This window comes from Aquarana catesbeiana, linkage group LG07 (genome assembly GCF_042186555.1).
Source record: "Aquarana catesbeiana isolate 2022-GZ linkage group LG07, ASM4218655v1, whole genome shotgun sequence".
Taxonomy (NCBI): domain Eukaryota; kingdom Metazoa; phylum Chordata; class Amphibia; order Anura; family Ranidae; genus Aquarana; species Aquarana catesbeiana.
The window spans coordinates 283,807,165-283,827,417 of record NC_133330.1 but is presented as its reverse complement, the minus strand read 5'-3'; the positions used below and the strand labels follow the sequence as shown (position 1 = coordinate 283,827,417).

Genomic DNA, 20,253 nt, shown 5'->3' with positions numbered 1-20,253 from the left:
CCTCGGGCTTTCACACAGAAGCGGTGCGCTGGCAGGACGTCAAAAGAAGTCCTGCTAGCAGCTTCTTTGAGGCGCTTTAGGAGTGGTGTATGCACTGCTCCTAAAGCTCCCCTGTCCATTGAAATCAATGGGTAGTGGCACTTTTATCCCCCTTTCAGCCGTTAGAGGGGGTTAAAAGTGCCCCGCTAGGGGCCGAAAAGCTCCGCAAAGACAACGGTAAAGCGCCTGCTAAAAATAGGGTGCTGTGAGTGTGAAAGTGCCCTAAACATTGAACACAAAATATGCCTCTTAACATCCTAATGTGCATGGACACATAGGATAACATTGAGCTGCTTCTACAGGCAGAACACAAAACTCCCGTAGAAGCAATGATTTTTAAGCCAGTGTGCATGGAGCCCAAGGCCTCATGTACACTGCTGCTGGTAAACGGACATTAAGGAGCAGATGGGAGTTTTCTTTCAGCTGCCCCTGAACCCTCCTCTATGTTATCTTATCAGTACATGTACACACGGTCGTTTATAGTTGTTTCTAGGCAGTTGAGTTTAGAAGCATTTATTGGAACGCAAAAAAATGGGTTCAGACGAATATTCAGAGGCATTTGAAACGCCAAATGCTTGAAAACGCGATAACTCACGTTTAGCAGCGTTTCGTTTACAGACGTTTTTCATTTTAACAAAAAAAAAAAAAAAAATTAAAAAAATTTTCTTTTTTTTGTTACAAATGCTTCTAGACGCAAACGCGGCTAAATGCGGCATGTAAACGCGGCTAAACAGCCGTTTTTAGATGCCGGTTTCTAGCTGTCAAGTTAAATCATTCAGGAGAGGTTAAGTAGTGTCATCTTTAACCATGACCAGTCATTCTGCACTACCAGGAGTCTACAAACCAACCACACTGCCCTTCACTTTATGTATTAAGGATCACTTTCTACATGGGGAAAAGCACAGGTTTAGGCCTCATGTACACTGCTTGCTGGTATATGGACGTTTAGGAGCAGTTGGGCATTTTTTTTGCAACTGCTCCTGAACTCTCCTCTATGTTATCTTATCAGTACATGTATACAGGGTCGTTTATCATCATTTCTAGGCAGTTGCGTTTAGAGGCTTTTATTTTAACCCAAAAAAATGCTTTCAGAAGCTGTGTTTCAAATGCCAAACGCGGCTAAACATGGTAACGTGCGTTAAGTTTACAGGCGTTTTTCCATTTTTGGTTATTTTGAAAAAAAAAAAAATTATAATTTTTTTTTCAAATGCTCATTATGCCTTTGTCTTGCAGGTGTTTTCTTTTTTTTTTTTTGTTAAAGGGTTTACAACCACTTTAACCTTCAGTTTTAAATTTTCTCATCCAATATTTAATATTTTCCATATTGAAAAGCAAAATATGTTTAATATCTTTACTTCTGAGCATAAAAGATGAAAATATGTACAAAAACCACTCTATACATACTCTTTACTGCATTGATATATGAAGGTACCTGTAAAACCTGCTCTGGTGGTGGTATTAAGGGATGTTTAGAAGCTTACCAAGGACAAAAATGTAAAGTGTTATGAAAACCCAGGACCCTGCATTCACTATATCTGGTCTCCCACAGTACATAGAACACAGAAATGCAATTATTTTTGTAAAAATAAACTGCTAAATACCTTTCTCATCAGCAGTATATTGCAGTCTTGTCCCCTCTATCAGTGTCTGGTTAAAGCTTGTAGGAGGAGTTTTCATTTTACTCCAATTGTCCTATGAGGCTGCAGGACCCCTAACCCTCTGTCTAGACAGTGCTGATTGGCCCTGTTCTGATCACATGCACTCTCCCAAGAAAAAACTCTCTAGCAATACACATTAAACTGAGCATGTGCAGCTTGCCCCAAGGCTCTGTAGTAAATAGATTGGGGACAGTGGAAGAAGGGAAGAATCAGAGAAGACAGGTTTAAAACAGCCTTTTTACACAATGTGGAGGATTAACCCCTTAGGTTCTACAGCGAGTATGCCTTACTGCAATAACAGACTGATTTTACTGTTGTGGGTATAGTAACACTTTAAAGTGGCGTTCTACCAAAAAGTGGAACTTTCACTTATCTGCTTCCACCTCTTCATTGGTGGCACTTTTCAGGGGGGAAGGGGTATTTTTTTTGACAGGTAGCCTTCCCCACCTCCAGGAGACTGTGCCGCAACCCATCCTTTGGAAGATCGTCCTCCCTCCGCTGCCGGGCCAGTTAGAAAGCGCAGCGCGCTTTGCACATGCGCAGAAGGGAAACGGCTGTTAAGCCGAAAGGCTTCACTGCCGGCTTCCCTTACGATGAATGACGGCGGCAGCACCTGCTGATCCAATAACCGGCTGGGTGCTGACATCGCAGGCTCCCTGGACAGGTAAGTGTCCATATATTAGAAGTCAGCAGCTGCAGTATTTGTAGCTGCTGACTTAACTTTTTTATTCCCTGGCAGAATAACTCTTTAATGAGTGTTCCCCTACAAAAGTGTAGTTTGAGATTTGGGTTAACAACAAAACCTTGCTAGAAAGATTATTTGAGGTAGAATGACACTGCTCCAAGCTTGACTCCAACATATTTTGTTTACGGTTTAGAATTTTGTAAATTCTAATATAAAGGGTATTATATCCTTAAGAGTTCGGGGGCTGGACAATGATTCTTTTACTACAATTATCAAAAGCAGGAAAACACTTAGAAAAACACAAATACTTAAATAATAGAAAGGAAATACAAAAGTTTACAAGCAACATGCAAGACAGGTAAAAACAATTACCTAATTGGGTGCAATACATTTCCGAGTCAGGCTAAGGCCATAAGCTGATAATCAACTACAAAACTGTCTTGCATAGTACATCTGCTTTTTCTGTGAACATGCAAGTCATTATGGAACGGTCTAGCCTTAAGCATCTTTAGCTGTTTTAGTATGAACCTCCTGCCAATCCACAGTGCTTGGAATATGCATCACCACACTGCCAGCTAATTCACCTGCAGTCTGCATCTCACTGTGCAGCTCTGCCCAGAAAGCTTAGAAATTAAACAAGCCTTGGGCAGGTCTCATTATTACTTTAGCTCTCTCTGCTTGAACTGCCCGAGAGCTGGAATAGCCTCTGCCTGTATTCTGCTGAATGCTCTGACAGTTCAAAGCATAGAAACATTGCACATCTAAAAAAAATTCCTGTTCTACGCCCTTTTAGTAACACAGGCATATCATCATTAAATATAAACTTAACCTAGAGAGCCAAATAGTCTAATCTATGTGGCCTTTATAAATGACCTTGGTATTTTTACCTTCCATCTTCAAGCACAATCTGGTGTAAAAATCATCTCAGAATTGGATGCAGACAAGACAGAAGGCAATGACTGGAAGGTCCTTTAGGGCTAAGAAGGCATAACATGGAACGACCTCTGAATTTCTCATTACACACTGGTTGCTCTCCTGGATTGTCAGGGCATGACAAAGTTTCCAGGAGAACTTGAGAGCCATGTAAAGGATTAACTATCTCACAGCCAGCCAGGACAAGGATCCCCACCTTCAAAATATACTACACTGAGATGTGGCTAGAATGGCATAAAATCCACCAACTTGACAATGGAAAAGGAGGGCCAGAAATATCCAGCACCAGCTAAGTGCGTACAGGCAGTCCCGAGTTACGAACGACTCCTACTTGCGAACGGCCTCAAATGCCGGTGTAGCGTCACATATGGCGACTAGGGCTGAAACAACGAATCGATTAATCGACAACTAATCGATTATGAAATTAATCGATTACTATTTTCATAATCGATTAATCGGCCAGTAACATAATGGGGTTAAAAAAAACTAAAATAAGCCCTTTATAGTACAAAAAGAGCAAATAATCGGTACTGTAAATATTACTTTCACAGTTCTACAGTAAAAAAAAAAATGAACCCCTTACAGTAGTGATTATCTGTTTCTCTTTGTACTATAAAGGGCTAACTTTAGTTTTTTTTTAACCACATTATGTTATTAAACATCTTAGACCTGGTTCACATCTATGTGTTTAGTGCTTTTTGCAGAAACGCACTACAGTCCATTTACATGGTTTCCTATGGGACACGTTCACATCTATGTATTTTTCAGCCGCTGCGTATTTGGAAAGGGTCAGGGACTTTTTTTTTAATGCAAAACGGTGCTTTTTTTTGGTTCAATATACTTTAATGGAAAAGCTGCAGAAAAGCATGTAATTATTGAAGCAGTTTTTTGTTTTTTCATTCTTCCCAACAACAAATTGGCTAAAAATAAATGCAAAAATGCAAATCGCAGCACAATCACGTGCGCAAAAAGTCAAAACGCACAGCAAAAAGCACTGCAGAAACAGATCAAAAGCAAACTGCGTAGGTATGTACCAAGCCTTATGCTGGTCACACTGATCAATTTTCAGACGAGAATATTCAGGCGAAAAATCTTTGTACATTCGCTAAATGAAAGAATGTTGTTTGAAATTTTCACTTGGTTTTTAACATTCTTTTTAAAATGAATGTAATTTCTGAACGAAAACCACATACACTGTCTGAAAATTCCTTTAACCAAGAAGTTTTCTATTATTTCAAAATTTTCCCGTCACTGTGGTTGAAAATGAACGTCGATTTGACCCCACTAATGATTAGAAAATCGAACGAACGTTCTTAAAATAACTTTTTTTTTTTTTTTGAAGGAAGACATGGTTTGGTAAATAAAAAAATTTGATCTCAGAGTCTGATGATATTTACCAGATTCACATTTTAATAGTATATACAGTATATCTCCTCTAAGAGTATATACAGTATATATCTCTTCTGTCTGTTATTCTCAGAGTGGAATAGATATTTTGCTCCCTAACCATATAGCTGGTTATTTATATTTACCACTGCATAGAGATATACAAGAATAAATTGCCTTTTTTTTAAAACTTTACATATTAACTAAATTATACACCACACTTTTTTTTCAGATTATTATCCGATTAATCGAAACAATAATCGGCCAACTAATCGATTATGAAAATAATCGTTAGCTGCAGCCCTAATGGCGACCCATCACATTTGGCTACCAGCTGGAGTGCGCATGCGCGATGCCGCCATATGCGTTCCAACACTTCTACGACAAAACAGCACACTAAAACCGGCTCCACCCCTAAGTCCTTCTTCTTAAGCTCTTCTTTTTAAACCGTCAGATAATGTCACGGAAGTGACGTTACAGACAAGCTCTTCTTCTGTATAATTATTGATTGTAAGACACCACTTTGCAACAGGGTCCCTCACGGGCTCGCCACGCTTCGGGCTCGGCCTCGCTCGGCATAATTATAATTTACCTCTATGTCCACTTGGATGGTGGGGCTTGAACCTGGACTTAGGGGTGGAGCCGGTTTTAGTGTGCTTTTTTGTCGTAAAAGTGTTGGAACACGTATGGCGGCGCCGTGCATGCGCACTCCAGCGGGTAGCCAAATGTGATGCTACACCGGCCACTTGTGCTCCACGCTGGTCCTGGATACCTTTCGAGCACCTCTGGACACATCCCACACTGCTGTACTACGCCCCATATAACACAACAATCGCCCGGAACATTCCACATCCATGCACAGGTGGCAGGTAAACTTACGAATGCAGTGCTCCGTCCAGAAGTTACACTTACAAATGTAGTGTTGCGACTTACGAACAAACCTACAGTCCCTATTGTGTTCGTAACTCGGGGACTACCTGTAATGGCTTTTTGTGTATGTCTACTACTGTGGCGGCTGAAGTTTTAGGATGGGGGTGGGCACCAGACCTCGCCCTTCGTTTGTGAACCCTCCCACTTCCCACAAACTCTACCCCTTATAGAATCCACCCACTCCGTCCCCTGTATTCCACCCATAGTGTCAGGAGTATACAGCCCTAGAATCACAGGACAGGAGTATACAGCCCTAGAATCACAGGACAGGAGTATAGAGCCCTAGAATCACAGATCAGAGTATACAGCCCTAGCCTCACAGATCAGAGTATACAGCCCTAGCTTCACAGATCAGAGTATACAGCCCTAGCCTCACAGATCAGAGTATACAGCTCAGCCTCACAGATCAGGGTATATAGCTAAGAATTACAGATCAGGGTATATAGCTCAGCCTCACAGATCAGGTTATGCAGTTATACATCATCTAGCTAGCTATCTATATACACTCATCTTCCTCCATCATCACTGACTGCATATATACATCATCTGTTCTGTATACAGCTATATATACAGTAACAGGACAGATGATGTATATCTGCAGTTAGTGATGATGGAGGATGGTCTCTATATACAGGAAGGAAGAAAGTGGGTGTATATAGCTGTATACATTACAGGACAGTTGTACTCACAATTTGTGACTATTATGTAGTGTAACATAGTCAGTACATGGCAGAAATCCCCAAAATAATATATTACAAAGCAGCCAGCGAGACATGATATGGCACACTCACTGACACTGATACCACCCGTCACTGTATAATACACCCATCATCGTCATCCCCATATTATACACCCATCATCACTATCCTTATCCCCATATTATACACCCATCATCATTAAACCCATATTATACACCCGTCATCATTATCCTCATCTCCATATAACACACCCTTGAACGTCGTCATCATCCTCATCATTGTATAATACACTCATCATCCCCCTCATCATTGTATAATACACTCATCATCCTCCTCCTCATCATTGTATAGCACACCGGTCATCGCTATCCTCATCATTGTATAATACAGCCATCATTACCCTTATCCTTGTAGAATACACCCGTCATCATCATCCTCATTGTATAATACACCCGTCATCATCATCTCATCCTCATTGTATAATACACCCGTCATCATCCATCATCCTCATTGTATAATACACCCATCATCATCATTGTACAATACGCCCGTCGTCAGCATCATCCTTATCGTTGTATAATACACCCGTTGTCGTCGTCATCATCCTCATTGTATAATACAATCATCATCCTCATCATAACCATCATTGTATAATACGCCCTTCGTCATCACCATCCTCATCATTGTATAATACAGCAATCATCCTCATCATTGTATAATACACCGTCATCGCTATCCTCAGCATTGTATAATACACCCATCCCCATCCTTGTAATACACCCGTCATCACTATCCTCATCATTGTAAAATACACCCATCATCCTCATCCTTGTAATACACCTAGGTTCAACAAACAGTTGAATTCTAAATTCCAAATTCTAAAATAGTGGATGCTTCTAATCTAGAAGCATGGAGCACCAGCCCTGGTTTTATGAGACAATCCTTCTCCTTTAGCCTAGGTTCACACTGATGCGATGTGGGAACCAGCACGATTCCAGCATTGCATCTCTCCCACAGGTTCACACTGCCCTCTGCGAACCGTTGCGGGTGTCATTACAATGTTAATGACACCCCCAGATCGGTTCACAGATCGCAGTGCAAACTGTGAACTCGCACAGGAATCGGATCACATAGGTGACAACACCCATGCAATCCGATTTCAGTGTGGGGCAAAAAAAAGTCCCTGCACTTTTTTTTTCTGCAAATCTAATGCGAGTTCAGCCATACAACTGAATGGCTGAACTCGCATCTCACAGACATCGCATGTGATGCGCACTGCAGGTGCGCATCACATGCCATGTCTTAGATCACAGTAGTATGAACCTGGGCTCACACCCTAACTTCAGTAGGTAATAAGAGAACCCAACAAAACAAATGCAGGGAAGTACAAGGTTAACCTCCTCACCTGACAACAGAACATTCACTGCACACTCAGGCTCAGCCTTATTTACTGCTGGGACAATATAACTAACTGGAGACAAGTTCAACAAACAGTGAGATAGCTGAAGATAGCAGCACTCCAACAGGCAACCTGTCACAGGGAAAGGTCAGGGTCTCTCCAGCAATAAATAAGGCTGAGCCTAGCATGCAGTGAGCTCTGTTATGTGAGTGAAAGATTTACTTCCCCCTCCATCTGCTTGTTGCTACTGAGAGGAGGAGCTGCTCCAACTCCAAGTTCATCCCTGCATCTATACAGAGCCGCTTCTCCTCCGTCCATGCCTTGTTACTGCCCTGCATAGGGGCTTACCTCTGCCATTACAGAGCCGCGCTGGCAATCTCAGTCCGTCGATTCGTGTCCACTTCACACTGCAGTGACCTGGGAAACCAGGAAGTGACGTGGGTGTGCTGAAAAAAACACCGCCCACCGATCCCCGCCAATTGAAATACAGAAAGGGAGGACAGAAACAAATCAGTGTACAGTGGGAACGTTTGCGGGCGAATCGTTTGCGTCCTGCACACGCCCCTAAACACTGGCAAATCTGCTTCCCAGCTTGCTGGGAAGCTTCTCAGACCGTGTTGACGAAGGGTGTATTATACAATGATGATTATGATGAGGATGATTGTATTATACAATGAGGATGATGACGACGACGGGTGTATTATACAATGAGGAGGATAGCGATGACAGGTGTATTATACAACGATAGGGATGATGCTGATGACAGGCGTATTGTACAATGATGACGATGGGTGTATTATACAATGAGGATGATGGATGATGACGGGTGTATTATACAATGAGGATGATGATGGGTGTATTCTGCAAGGATAAGGGTAATGATGGCTGTATTATACAATGATGAGGATAGCGATGACGGGTGTATTATACAATGATGAGGAGGATGATGGCGCCCAGACACTCTTAAAGGGCACCGTTTATTTTTTTACAGCTTGGGGGGGCGGCACCCGTGTGCCCCCTATGAACGGGCCGCCACTTGTCTACTACCCCCTCTGTGCCTGACAGGTTTTTCTTTCATACCAGCTTTTCTAAATATGCGGAATATGATTACGTTTGTGAGCAGGTGTTAAAGTAGAACTTCATCCAAAAGGGGAAGTTTCTCTCTTCCTCCTTCACATTTGGCACTTTTTTTGGGGGGGGGACAGGTACCTTGTTTTGACAGGTACTCGCCCCCCCCCACTTCTGGTCGGATTGCCGTGGCAATCCAAGTGGAAGTTCAGCCCCCCTACTTCCCCCACAGCCTTCTGGGACACATCACAGGTCTGAGATGACTGTGGGACCGTTCAAGGTGCAGCGCAGCTCGTGCAGACAGTGGGAATCTGGCTGTGATGCTGCAAGGCTTCACGGCTAGTTTCCCTTAGTTAAGATGCCGATGCCTGGACCCAAAGCTGATTGAAGAATCCGCTCGGGTGAAGACAACACTGGATCCTGAGGCAGGTAAGTGTCCTTATATTAAAAGTCAGCAGCTACAGTATTTGAGGCTGTTGAATTTCATTTTTTTTGGGGGGGGGGGTACTGGAGCTCCTCTTTATAAACACCTGACTTGTGTGAATCTTTTGTTAAGTGATCATACGCCATCCAAAACTGATGAACTGCTTCTGCTCACAGCACAGTTCTGGGTCATTTAAATCAGCCCCAATGTTTCCTTGCAGTCATATTGCTCTGTAAAATCAAATGCTTGGTTAACAGCTATAAGAGCTGCTTATAAGGTTATAGACTTCCCCTTAATTGCAAGGTATGCAGTATTAAGACATCTGTGCAAGACATGTGCAGCTCGTCTTTGTCCTTATTTACTCCTGTATTACACTCTGAGGAAATCAGCAGTTGGTGATGATTCTATATGCACTCTCATCCTCAAAATGACTTATATTGGGTAAAACCCTGTGCAATGGGACATTAAAATCTGCACTGCTTAGGCTGCACATTGAGGGGAGGTTTTAAGTTAGTAGAAAATGTTATGTGGCAATCCGCCATAGCAGGAAGCCCAGTAAGTACATATCTTGAGAAATGATCACTTACCAATGTTTTAAATGTTGGCATTGAAGGGTTAGACTTGCCCTTTCAGGGTGAGCTGCATGTGTTGCATCACAGCGCAGTACATAATGCCCTGGTACAACACACACAAGCAAATTACAATTATCAGCACCTGCACTTCTCATTTCTATAAGCTTTTTATACAAAAGCCAGTCTGTCACCTCGCTTAAGAGGAAAAGGAAAGGTACTATTTGACATTCAAATATAACAAAGGATTGCATTACTGAGCTGGATCATACATGAAATAATTACAGTTTGGACTTTACTAAATGTGTCCCAGTGTTCCCTTTCACGTCTTGATAACAAGTTACATTTACATCCGATACCTTAGAATGTGTCATGCTTGCGCTCGTTCCTGACACACAGACAAATGCTCTGCTCTTTGGGGTGCCATTAATTCTTAATTGTACCACACACAGGATTAAAAGTAACATACACACACACAGACACACACACACACACATATATATATATATATATATATATATATATATATATACACACACAGACACGTGTATACACACACACACACACACACATATATATATATACAGACGCGTGTATAAACACACACACACACATACATACATACAGACACTCACATACAGACACACACACACACACAAGTATAAAGCCCTTTTAAAACAAATCTAGCTTCTAGCACAGTACCTTTCCAGTTTCCTCATTTAGCCAGGTACTGCACTGTAGAGGGAAGCAGAGAGCACAGCACACTCCCCTGCACTTTAGTTTCACTTTTGTGGCTGACGGAGCTTTTCACAATGCCAATGTACAGTTTGGCAGGAGATTGGGAGATGGGGCTCATCTGACAGCCCTTCTCTCCCCCGATCCCGCGGCACACTGGTTGAGAAAGGCTGCTCTAACATATACTGTAGAGCAACAAATTCAGAGCAGTTTATTAACCACTTGCCAACCGGAGGCCGTCATATGGCGTCCTCGGTTGGCAATGGTTATACGGGGATGATGCCTGCAGCTACAGACATCATCCCAGTTTTAAAATTTGCAGCTGGCAAAGCCCTGTACTAAAGAAACAATTTGAGTGGCTGAACAAACGCAAAGCCCTCCAAACCAGTGGCAACGGCGCACTAGACAGAGAGAGAGGAAATTACGTTGTTCCTCCCTCTCTGTAACCCCGGGAATCGTAAGGGACGATAATTTTGGCACTTTCGATTCTGCCTCTCAATTTACCTGACAGTTAGTGACGAAAAAAGCAGCCGATCAGATGGATCTTCGCCTAATTGGCTGCACTGGAGGCCAGAGGAGAGATTGGGGGTCTATTAGACCCCCAATCTCTCCATTGAGAGGACTTGTCACACCCTCTATCACAAGGGCTGTTGTTCATCCCTTGTGATAGCAATAAAGTTAATACAAAAAAATTAAAGAGATAGTGTAAAAAATAGTTTGGGATTAAATAAATTAAATAAAAATTGAAAGCCCCCCTTCTTAGTTATGCGCAAATCCCAAACTCATATGTAAACAGTGATCGCACCACACATGTAACATATTGTCGCAAACGCCAGTGCAAGAGCAATAATTCTACTACCAGACCTCCTCTAACGCTAAACTGGTAACCTGTAAAAAATTTTAAAGCAATACCTACGGAGAATTTTAAGTACTGTAGTTTGGTGTAATTCCACAGGCATACGCAATTTTAAAGTGTGACATGTTGTTAGGTATCTATTTACTTGGCGTAACCTCATCTTTTACATTTTACAAAAAAATTGGGTTTATTTTTTTTTTTGTGTGCAATAAAATTTTGTTTGAAAAACTGCTGAGCAAATACCAATGTTTAGGGGTTCTAAGAAATTTTGTAGCAAAATTTTTTTTTTTTTACTTTTTAGATTTTTACATGTAGGAGAGAAGTGGCAGAATTGGACCGGTTGGCAACTGGGTAAATAATTAAAAATGTTATTTCATTTATGAAACTTATCAAGCAAAATTTCAATTAACATAAAAAAAAAACAGCATTCTGGTTATGGACAAGGCTCTAAAGCCGCTTTAGGAAAATTCTGCTTAAAACTTATTTCAGACTTGCATAGCTGCTGGCAAATTTATTTTCACACTGGCTTTCTTTCTGGGCCACTGGAAATCAGTTTTGCCCAACCAGCATGGATATCACAAAGTGCAAAGATCATGCTGTTCTTCTTCGATTGCTTCAGTGGAGTGCATATCAGTAACACGGTACATTCTGTAGGGCGATTATGACTATTTGGTAACAAATTCTGATGCAATTTACTAATGACAAAAATACCAAAGTATCTTACCATTGTGTAGTGGTCATTTAGCTACCTTTAACGCCCATTATTTTTACATTTTGTACAGATTTCTTGTTTTTTTTTTTTTTTTTATTATTGTGCAAAAGGTCAATCTATTCTTTAATGTTATCAATATAAAAACAGGTAATCATACAGTGCTACTTCAAGCAGCTGTTGAATCGCATAATAGGCTCCAGGAACACTAACTGCACAAAAATCAGAAAAGGTACTTTTTTTTAGCATGTGTTCTGCCTGTAAGAACTGAAAGTGTGATCTCTATAATTTATCCACTTGTCACGAGATAGCTATAAATCTGTCTCAGTAGCTTTGGCAGAGAGTGACTCGATCCAAATGACATCTTGCAGATTGTAGAAAATTTTATGCGAAAACTTGTGCAGATCTCGATAGATCACCACACAGGTAAAAAAAAAAAAAAATCATAATATGACCTGCTCTAGCAATATACAGTACATATGTTCAAGATAGAGGCAAAAGGCACACTGAAAAGAGGGTGGGGCTAACTATACAGAACATCTCCTACTTATGGTGCAGTGTTGGCACAAAATATTAAATTCAAAAGAAACAATGCATGTGTAACACAGTAGCGTGAAACATGCCAAAAGTGACCTCTGCTACTATTCAATAAATAGGAAAAGTTGCTGCAGCCCAGAGGGGAGATTTTTTTTGTTTTAATCTAGTGTGCAATGAACCAGACCAGAACCCAGGAATTTTACAGCAGAGCCGGTGATGCGCCACCTACATTATTATATACATATAATTTTGTGTGCAGAAATCAAAGTAGGTGTCCCTGGATTTTTGGTGACAACTGTAAACATTTAGATTTCCCCATCACTCTGTTCCGGTAACTATGACAAAATGGAGAGGGAGAACCTTCTTAGCCAGAACATGGGAAAAAAACAAAAACCTGAAAGTCTTCCACACACTATTTTTACGTTTAAATAATAACAGTTCTGGGTTTAGATATGGTTCAACCCTAAACAGTGGTGTACTACAAAAAGAAGCTTTAACGTGCATTGTGTTGGTTAAAAATCATTTGGCCTTAAGGACAGCAAGTAAATGCCTTACATATAGATGTTATTAGCCTACAGCAGGTGATAAAGAAAATTCACCATGGGTAACAAACTTTCCTTTGTGCCACGCTTTCTACTTATACCTCCTCTTTTTGAGGTTTACATCCGAAGAGGAGCAATAAATGCTGAAACCAACACAGACAGCTAAATATAACATCTTTTATAAGCTTGAGAAATACTTTGTGGAGGTGACGTTCGTTTGCAAAGATGGAAAGGTGGTAGCCACGAGGATAAGACTGTGAAGTAATAGAAACAGACCCCTGCAGCGTGTTAGGCCTAAACCCCTTGAGGACAAAGAAAACAAATATAAACTAGAGATTCTTAAAACTAGATAAATGATTTCCTTCAAGGTATTAATCATTTTTCATCTTCAAGACTGTTCTTCGCAAAGCAAATGTCTCAATTTGAGTACAGTTGAAGAAGTGGCGATAAAAAAGAAAAAAGAAAAAAGTAGTAAAAATATAAAAGATGGTCACACAGAAAAAGACAATGGACAAGCATTGTTTCAGAGAAGAAAAAAAAACCCACAGTGGGCAGCTATGATAACTATTCTATAGATGCCCTGGTGTTAAGACATGGCAGTTAAAAGGCACCTAGAGGCTACAATATGATTATATGGCAAAGAGATTTGAAATATTAGTTATATCCTTGAAACAAACTGAAGCATGACTGAATGACTATTTTGATGAAAGAATCTTAATTTCAGTTGAAATTCTAATTGTAATTTGGAATGAAATCAAACCAACACAATTACAAATGCAAAGGAAATTTCTTATCACATTAAGAAAAGAAATTGTGAAAAGATTTTTGATAAAGTCTGAGAAAGTCCAAAAACAGTACATTAATTACCCTTTTCTTTGGGAGCATAATGAACTGGCTGAGGCAGGGATGTCAGATTTTTAGTGACAATTGGAAAGGCTTGCTTTAGTCTATGGTCTATGGGCAAGTGCTATACAAAAAAAGAATGAGGTTATTCAAATGAAAGCGTGAACACACCCTTCAGAATTTGAAGTGCAATACCAGCCAACACTTTAGTTTTAGAAAGGGCGAGGAAAGGTTAGAACCTCTGTTGGGTTTAATTGCTATTTATGGCCCTGATGGAAAGATTCTCATTCCTTTCAAGGATTAGAGAGACACAAACTAAAAACTTGATAAAGATTCTCTAAAATTAAGCATAAATACAGCCGAATATCACTAGAGTAATGAAGTAGCATGGTGACTAATGCTATACTACTTCATCAATCTGTACAAAAGCTCAAAACAAGGATCACTTGTGATTCAGAATGGCAAACTCTTAAACACTCATATATTGCACAGTAACAAAAGAAATGGCTGAATCTGTAATATGGGAATGGTTCCCAGAAACATTATGCTTTTTCAGTTACCCAGCCTATTAAATTAAAGGTTAACCCTCCCAATCACAAGCGTAACTTGCTTTTGCTTGGTATTATGTGCCATACTGAATTCAGACAATGTACAAACTATCTGAAAGAATTATTATTTAATTTACAATGATCTGAATCACCAGGTTTCTATGTCAGAACAAGTTGAAAGACCAAGTGAAGTTACCCCTCTGATGTAAACACTAAAGGGATGTGTGCATTTATCTGGTGAAGAGGAGCACAATTTCTTTTGGTGTCACATTTTTGCCACTTTCGGATTTTATTTGCGCAAAGCACTATATTTGGAATATTCACATGGAATATTCACTTCTTGTTTTCATTTTTTTTTTGATGACACATTGATGATACAATTCTATAATTCTATGAAAGCGTGGTCTAGTTCTTAGTCTTTGGTAGGAAAAGGGGTGATCCTTTTTACAACTTTTTGAATTTTTTTTTTTTTTAATGTTGGGGTTCTCTCTCTCACTTGGATGTTATAAGTTGCCCTATGTAAATAAAGCTGGATAAAACAGAAACTGTGTCTGTCTTCATTTCAGGCTGCAAACCAAAAAAATGTAATTATTTTAAAAGGTGAGTGATTTTATATCCCCACTGTAAGGCCCCATGTACACTGCTGCTGCTAAACGCACGTTCAGAGGCAGTTGGACGCTTTTTTCAACTGCCCCTGAACTCATTCAATGTTATCTTATGTGACCATGTACACAGTTTTGCTCAGTCGTTTTTAGGCAGTTGCGTTTAACAGCCTTTATTTGAAGGCAAAAAAATGAGTTCAGACGCCGAAGATTTCCACGTTTCAGACGCAAATCGCGGTACCGGCGTTTAGCCGCGTTTTCGCTTATAAGAGTTTTTAAAAAGTTACCCAATTTTTTGGACATTAAAACACTAAAAAGTGATGGAAAACGATGAGAAAACATAAAAAAAAAGTTTAAAAACTGGTAATTACTTGCAATGATTCACAGGCCATATATAGCCCTTGATCCAATCCAATACACCACTAGCAATCTTATTTTACAAAGTATAATTGTAATTTCACCCATATGTTAGATATGAAAAAGATAACCCCACCATTGAGCCTGACCACCGACGTGATCAGTTTCATGAAATTTGATAGTCACCAACAGACGTTCCTTTGGTGGCACACTCTACCTCATGTTCGTGTCCAAGGGTGTCAGACTGGGCCGAACTTTTTCTAGTAGAATGTCAAATGAGGCAATGGACATGCGTGTAAAATTTAAAAAATTATCGGGGTAGGTACGTAGCTCTACGTACATGTTGGTAAAATATCTTACTGACATGCGCTGCGCGATCAATGGATGGGTCCAGTAGCGACGAACTCTGGTCCTCGCAATTTTCGATGTCGTTCTAGCCTCATCAAGGGTAATGTCAGGAGCATTTCTTCACATACGATCATTATGGGATCCATTGTAAAAAAAAAAAAAAAAAGCACAGAAATGGGGACAAATACAAGGACACTGCTGCTCTCTCTGGTTTCACAAAATGGCTGAAATAGTTAAATAAAACCTTTTTTTGAGCTTGGGGAGGGTCTTATGATATTATCCATACTAAACACTTTTAGACGCAAACGTGGCTAGAAAACGCGGCTTAAAGGGCGTTTCTAAGCGCCAGTTTAAAAAAAAAAAAAAAAAAAAAAACGTTCAGAGGACTTTGCCTTGGCGTCCCATGTACATGGAGCCTAAAACCTGACTTTCTGCTATGACAGAGATGCACCTTTAATATAGTGCAACTAAGAGGCATAAAATGATCAAACTACTCTAGCTATCGCTAGGCATTGGAAATCCCTAAATCCCCCAACTATCTCGGAAGTGATCCTAATTCCAAACAACCACTGCCTGATGGAATGCATGTATGCCAAGGCCCACCTCCAAATTCCTGCTTTCTTTAAAAAAAAATTGGGCTCCTTGGCTCGACCATCCTAAATGCTCACCCCTGCCTTGGTTCACTATTGTTAATACCTGTTTGACTTCTAATATAGTCTTGACACCCAACAGGACCATCCCCCTACACACTTCCAAATATGCTTCCTTCCTTCATATTGTAGGCGACAAGTCTATCTCAACTACGTCAAGCTTATTGCATAGCACTTGTTTAAAGTATCTCTTGATGTTCTACATAAGATTATGCTATGTACCCAAATGTATTTGTTTGCACATTATATTCATTATCTTATTACTTATGTCTATGCAACAAAAACATGTTTACTCTGTATTATCAGAAAACTTTAAAAAAAAACACTAAGTTTAAAAAAAAAAATAAATGATCCGATTACCTACAAATGATTGGCCCTGCTGATCATTTGCAGTAATTTACTGCTTGAGCGATTGCATGTGAGCAGCCACGATTAGCTGCAGGAGCTGTTAGCCTCTCATTGCTTACAATGGGGCTTCCTCCCGCAGCCAATTACGAAGAACCCCTTCTGTGAGTCCCACATGTAATTGCACATGGCCTCAATTGCAAGTGTGAACGGGACCTAATTGCTACCATTTCTACTACAGCTTTTTATAAATCTGCTTCAATTCTTACCTCTTTTGTGTTAACTAAATTACTTCTATAGACTTCTATAACAATACAAACCAGAATACAACAAACGTATTGATTGAAGACAACAGAAAAATGCCTGTAAACATACTGCAGACATGGTGCTTCACAAACAATTAGCATCCTATGTGCAAGTGTGTACACACAAAAAGCACTGGTTGAATGACAGAAAAGAAAGTAGAAGATGAAAATAAGTAATTAGTAACGCACCATTTTGTAAGGCACAACTCCCGTCCAGCACATCTTGTTGGTGCATTGATCTGTGCCGCTCTCTAACTACAAGAACGAATCAGTAATCTTGTGTGTGGAGAGGAACGATCAGGCTCTGTGTATGCTTGGCAGAGCCAGACAGAGATCTCCAGTACATTACTATAGGAAGACTGATTGTACGGGCAGACACTTCACCTGCACGTATTCAGCAATTCAGCTTCCAAATATCACAATGAGTCTCTATTCACAATACAGTTAAATGTCAGGGGCAAAAAAAAAAAAAATGTGATCTGTTAGGCCACGATAGTGCTTAGATTATATATTACGGAACATTCCATTTTGTAAATTATTTAGTTACCAATTGAGTTCCAGCGAAAACTGTTTCCATAAAAAAAATATAAGTGTCTCCACTTGTCAGGTGCAATGGGGAACATTTATAAGAAAGTGAGAGACAAGTGGAGAAAATCTGAACAGGTAAATTGTCAGGATTTGATTGCTCAGCATAAGCGAAAGAATCTTTTATACATAGCAGTCGATATAAATGTCCCTAATGCAATACTGGATTAAAACAACCTAGGCTAGTAATAATTCACTGTAAACCACATTCCCAAATTGAACCCCACCATACATTTCCAGGTCCCCAGATTGCTGGGAGCCTTCATTAAATAGGCCTTTATTGAGAAACCCTAACCACATGCTTTGGTTGTATATTTAGATATTGTAGAAAGAGATCCACTAATACTACACAACAACATAAGAGGCTAAGCATTTCTGCCCTAGGAACTGTAGCAAACTGAAGGAAACATTTCCATTCATGTCTACAACATAATACACAAGGCACATAACAAATAGAGATAAATATATATTCTTCCTGGAGAACAGTAGTTTATTTTGCTATCAGATATACAAAAACACGCAACGTCTATTCATTCTTCTGGTGAAGAACAGGGCAAAGGACTGGCTTGTTAAGGCCAATCAATACACCTACTTTTTCTCTTCAGACACATTGCTCGTGTTTATGGCTTTATGTATGGTACAGTGCAACAATAATCAATGGGGATAAACTGAAAAACAGATCATTTCCTGCAAGCATAGTACTAGCGTTGCATCAATACTAAGCATCTGCATGAAATGTATCAAATGCTCAGATACTAAAACAGATTACATTTAATGTCGGCAGAGTGTAAGACCAGGTTCACATATATGCGAGTTGTAAAAAGAGTCTGGTGCAATTGTGTTCAGCGGTTCAGGTGCAAATTTGTAAAGTGAATGACATTGGAAATCACAACTAAACGACCTGAAAATCGTACCTGACTGCTTTTAAATCGCACTGCAAGAGACCAACACATATGTGAACCAGATCCATAGAAAAATGGTTTAGTTCACGTCATGCAAATCGGATGCAGTTCAAAATGCGTCCAATTTGTATTAAGCTCCCTAGTGGCCACAGGGCGAAGCGACATTACATAACGTCGTTTCGCCCAGCCATGCCATTCTGCCGCAGTACAATTGCGGGGGCTGGTCAGCAAGTGGTTGTAAACCCGGTTACACCACTTTTACCTACATGCTAGCCTATAATAAGGCTTACCTGTAGGTACCGTGAATATCTCCTAAACTGGCAGTTTAGGAGATATTCACTGTATCCGCATGTGCCAACGTCCTCGTGCCCGCTTGTGCTTCTCTTGATCTGAGGTAAGTATTTCATAATGAGCTAGTATGCCATGCATACCAGCTCATTATGCCTTTGTCTTGCAGGTTTTTTTTTTTTGTTATTTTTTTTGGTTTACAACCACTTTAAGTAATAATTTTTCATTAGTCTACAAAAACAAAACAAACAAAAACCAACTGTCATATGACACTAAAAATAGGTATCAGTGAATACTTGAGAAAAAGTATCGGTACTCGTACTCGGTCATGCGTTTTAGCCTATGAGGTCTTAGTCATAACCACATTACCACAATGTGATTATGACTAAGGCCTCATAGGCTGAAACGCGTCAACTGAATTTATCTGTGTTTGTACACTGTGGCTTTTCAATAAAATGAAGATTCTCTAAGAGCAACAACCAGTGTGCGGATCATCCATTTTTATGCAATTTTAGAAAGTTTGATTAAATACACTCAAAGTAGCTCTAAGACCGGGTTCACACTGGTAAGACACAACTGTAAATCTGACTTTGCCGTGTGGAATCGGTCCTACTTCCATCTGACTTGAATAAACAGTAATACGATTTTGCTCCGACTTGGAGATAGTCCAACTTGTCCTTTGACCAATCTAAACAAATCTGTGACAAATTCTTTTTCCTGCTGCTGTAATCATGTTGGATGCCACAAGTCGGATGGTTAGGACGAGGATCCGACTTTGATCCGACTTCAAGTAGATTGAATGGGCTGAAAACGGACCAAAGTAGTGCGGGAACCTTTTTCAAAGTTGGACCTACTTGTGTCAGACCAGTTAAGACAGCTCTCATAAGGAAGCATTGATTCGTACACGTCATGCGACATGTGCTCCCAAAGTCAGAGTGAATGTCGCACCAGTGTGAACCAAGCCTACACCTCTAAACTTATTTAATTAATGAGACCCCAGGTTTGCAAACTATTGACTCCAATTATCTTTCATTGTAGTAAGTGGTCTATGAGTGAATTTTTAATGGGGAGTTCAATAAAGACGTGAGAAAATAGAACTGTTTGTGCTTTATCAGCTTAAAGTGATACTGAAGTCTTTTTTGTTGTTTTAAAATAAGCAAACATGTTATACTTACCTGCTCTGTGCAGTGGTTTTTCAGAGTAGCCTGAAACCTTCTCTTCTCGGTTCCCTTGCCGGCGCTCCTGGACCCTCCCTTCACAGCAAACAGCTTGCTATGGGGGCACCCGAGCTGAGCTGATGCTCTGTGTCCAT

At 40.2% G+C, this 20,253-nt stretch overlaps 1 protein-coding gene and 1 non-coding gene across 5 annotated transcripts in view; both read right to left on the bottom strand.

Moving 5' to 3' along the window:
• The window catches only part of COP1 (COP1 E3 ubiquitin ligase), a 333,947-nt gene that overhangs the window by 32,415 nt on the left and 281,279 nt on the right, over positions 1 to 20,253 (bottom strand). The window lies entirely within an intron of this gene.
• Positions 17,445 to 17,580, bottom strand: LOC141104080 (small Cajal body-specific RNA 3). Its single transcript, XR_012235463.1, has one exon.